Raw genomic sequence first — 5,672 nt, forward strand, 5'->3', positions numbered from 1 at the left:
CCATTTCCCCTTGTTCTGTCACTACCTGCCTTTGTAAAAAGTCCCTCCCAGCTTTCTTGTAGCCCCTTCAGGTACTAGGAGGCCGCTATAAGATCTCCCTGGAGCCTTGTCTTCTCCAGGCTGAACAGCCCCAACTCTCTCAGCCAAAGAGAGCTCAAGTGAGTCATGCCTTTCTGAACTTTCCATGATAGCCAGCAAACAGGAATCGCTGAGAAACAAGATCTAAGAGACAGAGGACTGACTGGGCTGCTAAGGGCAGCAGAATCCTCTCCTCTGGGTTTCGTGTGGGAAGTGAATTCCATGGCAAATCACTGACAAATTCCCTGACAGCAGCAACCTTCCATGTCAGCTGAGTGCTGACAACTGCTGAATTCATGTTAATAATCACTCCACAAAGATCTCTGTGATCTCAGTGATCACTCTTGTGATCTCTGAAGCACAAATGGCCAAAACCATCCAGAGCTTTGGGTGATTTGACTTTTCATGGCTTATTTGCCAATTTGTCTTCAGCATGTTGTGTTGATGCTATTACATTAAAATGCCAGCCTTCTCCAAGAACTCAAACTACCTTTTGCTCAAGTCTTTCTCATGTATTTTCACATTTATGCCAAACTTGCTTACTTTCTGGGCTGAAACATATTTTCACTTTTATACTACGTTACCCCTGCTTCTGGCCTTACAAAGTCAGTGCCTGTGATTAACAGCTTTGGCAGGATAAAATCCATCTGTGGGACAAATTGTGCATACGGGACCACTGCAAAGGCAGAGGTGTTGTACAAGTACCAGTGAGATCAAATACAGCTTGAGGTGTTCGCGTTGTTACGAGTACAAGACAGATCCAAGTGCCAACTGGTTTGTTTACCTCTAAACCAGCTACCTAGGATACAGAAATTCCTTAGAAATATTAAGCACAAACAACCAAAATTTCCTTTTTCACAGCCAGTCTTTTTCCAAAATGGAACCAGACTTTAAAAACTGTTTATTACCCAAAATCTGATGGAAGCCAAATCCTGTATTTTGTTACCCAAGCCATTTATAAATTAGTTATAATCATTATAACTCCTTTTATTGCCTTTGACCTGTTGATGAGTTACAAACCATTTTAAGGGAAAGCTATCAATTAATTCAGCTGCTTCAGGAATTTACCATTTCCTTGGCATGGTGAAGGTACTTGGTCTCAGCCTCAAAATGAGTTTTCCAAAAGGTAGGCAAGTTAGTCATTTCAGCCGTTCAGACTCTAGAGGTTATGCTTGGACCACACCACCGGTGTTCCCTCAAAATAAAAAATCCTTTACGTTTGTAAATGTTGTAAATGTCAGATTCTGTGTTAGGTTCTTCCTGGAAGCAGACAAGCCTGGCAAATCCAACAGCAGCACCATGTTCTTTGTTCTTGACAGAAGTACCTGAACATGTGCCACGGGACATGTTTCCATTTGCCTTTTTTTTTTTAGGATACTTTAGACTTAAAGCGGTTTAAGATGCTGGGTGCTTCATGAAGAGCATTTGAGCTGCCAAAGTGCTTCTGAGCTGCTAAAGCATTTTAAAGCTCAGTACTAAAGCGATTTAGTGCTGAACTAAACTTTACAGCAGCTCAAAAAATAGATGGTGACTGGGAGGATGATATTTGCCATACCATGTTGGTCTAGTGAGCCATTTAGGTGGTTTCCTTTCACGGATGAGTGACCTTGTATTTAATACTCTGAAAAACAAAGCTGCAATTTTAAACTTCATGCTAACCATCTTGCAGCCTGGCCTTTGCCTGGTGCACCTTGTTAGAGAATATGAAGCTGCAAAGCACCCAGCAGAGGTCTAGGTAGAAATAGTAGAAAAAACAAGAGATTTTAACCTTTTTATTCTAGTAAACCAGAGAAAAAAGAAATTAAAAGCTAGTATTAACACTAACAAAGCTTTGTCTGTCAGATGACTGACAAGCTGTACCACTTTTGCTTTTAGGAACTGCTAGAATGCCTCAATCTCTTCTTTTAGTCACAGTTGTGTATGCACTTTATTCTGGGGAAGCTGTCTCTGTGTGGGGGGAAAAAGACATACAAGTAAAAGACACTTTTCTTTCTCAGGCCTACCTAGAACCTCTGCAATTTTACCATTGTAGTAACACCCCGCCCTCCACTCCCTCCTAAAATCACACCTGTGTGATTTGATACAGCTCTAAAGTGTGGAATCATGGAAAACCCAGGAGAAAAAGACACACTTATTCTGACCCAAATCCCCCACCTCCACTTGGGATCCCGTATACCCTGCCTGTTCTAACAGGAATCTATCAACAACCAAGCAGCAGTAACTGTGGTTAGAAACCAGTAGCACCAGTATCCCTGTGCTCTTCTCTGTGTAGTCTGTGCAGTTCCCAAAAGGAGTCTGAATTTTGTGTCAGATGTGAAGTATATTATACTCTCTGTTGGCGAGTGGTCTTTCACATAGCCTCTTTTCAGAGCTGAAGCAGAAACTATTTAAGAACTTACTTTAAAAAAATCTTTCTTTTAAAAAGTGAGGTTTTCTTTTAAATGCTGAGGTTTTCTTTTAAATTCATTTTCACTGAAGGTAGGGTCCTGAATACAGCAGCATCCACAGTGGAGTTGATCTGTATTTATTGATAGGTTATTATCTGTTAGATAACCAAGATTCACAGAGCATCACTTCAGACAACATTCATCACTTCAGGCAACGTCCATCACATAAGCAACTTCTCCTCACAAAGGTGGACTTGGTGGTCTGTTGGTTTGACATGGAAAAGATACAGTATTGAAAAAATTATGGAATAATATGACTTGAAAGTTCATTGGTATCTTCCACTAAAGCTATAGCTTCCTGCTTCCACTGACTCAGGTTTGAATTATCACGAGCTAAAAGGAGGGTTTGATTCCTTAATGATGTTTTCACTGGAGTTGCTCTATGAAGTCATTGAGTTTTTTTGAAAATTGGTCTGCTAGTCAATCCTATCTAACTTAGCTTGGATTTCTTCTAAGATATAGAACAGGCTGAGAGAGTTGGGGCTGTTCAGCCTGGAGAAGGGAAGGCTCTGGGGAGATCTTATAGTGGCCTTCCAGTACCTGAAGGGGCTACAAGAAAGCCGGGGAGGGACTTTATATGAGGGCAGTTAATGACAAAACAAGGAGAAATGGCTCAAAACTGGAAGAGGGGAGGTTTAGATTAGATATTAGGAAGAAATTCTTTCCTGTGAAGGTGGTCAGATACTGAAACAGGTTGCCCAGAGAAGCTGTGTCTGCCCCCTCCCTGGAAGTGTTTAAGGCCAGGCTGGATGAGGCTTTGAGCAACCTGGTCTAGTGGAAGGTGTCCCTGCTGATGGCAGGGGGGTTGGAACTGGATGAGCTTTACGGTCCCTTCCAACCCAAACCATTCCATGATTCTATGATATAAAAGTAACTCTGGTATTTGTGGTAAAAATTTTCAGATGTTATTTCCACCAAAACTCTCATTTTCCCTAGCTGAATGCTAGAATATCAGCATGGGGTAAATTTTGCTTAAAGGGCACAATTTGTATGTATATGTTATGTGCATTAAACTATTTAGGGTACATAATACACTAGTTTTTATGAAAATAGTATGAACCTTAAAAACCAACATCAGGAAAAGGAAAAATAAAATCCCTGAGGGAATGGGGAAAGTACACTCCTGACACATATATTAGCTGGGATTTCAGAGTAGCTCAAAACCTTGAGTCAGGGTTCATATAAATTCATACACACCAGCTGTCCAGTGTTACATTCATATCTGGCTCTTCACTGATCCTATTGCACAAATCCTGGCTGTACAGCACATTACAGGGATGAAGACAAGTTAATCTCTACCTTTAGAGTCTTACCCTTAGCAAACCCTTCTTGGCAGCAGGCAGAACCACTCACCCAGTACTAATTCTGTCTCCATTTATTAGATGAGAAGTGGCAAGACACGAACTTCGTGAACCAGAAAAATTTGCAAACCTAATCACGGTGTATGCAGTTTCAAAATGTCTACAGCAGTCTGTGTATCTACATTATTAATTGCATTGGCAAAATACAATATCATCTTATGTAGAATATAGACTTGTTGGAAGAGTTATATATATATATGTAAATTTTTTTTTGCTAAATGCATTCAGCTTGCATTAACTAATTGCTTTTATGTACATCAAGCACATAGAATTAGCATGTTTTAAAAGCAATATTCAGTATACTTTTGCAGTGGATCCATTGGGTGTTTGGAAAAAAAAAATGAGTATTGTTTAAAATACTCAAGTAAATCTGTGTCAGAAATCAGTTAAACATATAATATAAACATGTATACATGCTTATGAGTGAAATACATAATAGAGGTCATGCACAGTCTCATTTTTATTCCCATTGTCTCAATTTTTAGAAAAAACTCTCCTGATTACTTGAGAAATCAGGTGCCGTTTTAAAAAAATAGAGAAATATTCTAATATTATTAATACTCTAATGTTATTAACTGTAGTATCAAAGGTTCTTGCCCTAAAATTATGTTAAGAGTAATATATCTACAGATTGTACTTATTCAAGAACCCACAGTCAGCAAAATAAATGACTTCTGGAAAGCAATAAAGCACTGATACCAACATTATGTCATCCAGGAGCATGAAATATGTCTTCTTAATTAGGGTGAGGTACCATTGGAGAGGCTGTAGGGCTAAATTCTAGTCCTAGATACATGGGCACAGACTGCTCAGAGACTGAGATTAGAGTGTTATCCTAAAACTGAATTGAGAACAATACATTCCCTGGAGAAAGGAACATAACCACACTGAGTGAGCCAGGCAGTAGAGCTTGCACTGCCTGCCTTTCCACGGAAATGAAGACACAAATCTTTCACCATCTTTGAGCTGGCTCATTGTTAAGATTTCAAGCAGCAAGTCACTCATATTTCTTTCAAACACATTGGTCTCAGGCAGAAATTAAGGCCTAGTATTGGCAGATATTATTCATTTGCATTTGTGGCAGCACTCAAAGGTTCCAGCTGGGATCACACTAACTGTTTTAACTATGCCTTTAAAAAAAAACTAAGTAAAATAACTAAGCCAGAACTAATGAAAATAGTGTTTACAGCAGAGAAAGTGTGTGCATGCACACTCATCTGTGTGTCACATTGTACACCCGCCCTGTATCCTGATGAACTGGAATGTGGAGAAGCTGTTCACAAGGGATGGGTCTCTCTCTGTGACATTGGTTATATACACAGAGATAAAAGCATGATGTAATTTGTTTTCCTTGTGGATTTATTTCATAATTAGGGATGACATTTGAAACATTATCCTCTTGTCTTCGATTCTTTTAGAAGCTTAATGATTGCAAAATGTGGCATACGTGGGATCAGTTAAAGGGAAACTAAACTGTGTATTTTTTAGTTTCTAATAATTTTAGCTTTTAAAGCATAGAAAAGTTTTTTATTTTATTATTCATAAGGTTTTTTTTCTTATTTTATTTTTAAATACTGGAAATGGAAGTCTTGGAATGGAAAGCTTTCTGGTGATTGGAAAGCAAGGCTGGTATTTCCAAATGAAATGCAGTTGAATTTTAGTGGGATTTATATCACACTTTAACATGAAATACTAGTTCAAATAACACTGCCAGTGCCAAAAGAAACCAGGTAGTGGGAAGAGGAACTGGTTTTAGGAAGGCTGTTAAAAACTATTTTTATTTAAC

The sequence above is a fragment of the Antrostomus carolinensis genome, unplaced genomic scaffold, assembly GCF_000700745.2.
Source record: "Antrostomus carolinensis isolate BGI_N321 unplaced genomic scaffold, ASM70074v2 scaffold11020, whole genome shotgun sequence".
Taxonomy (NCBI): domain Eukaryota; kingdom Metazoa; phylum Chordata; class Aves; order Caprimulgiformes; family Caprimulgidae; genus Antrostomus; species Antrostomus carolinensis.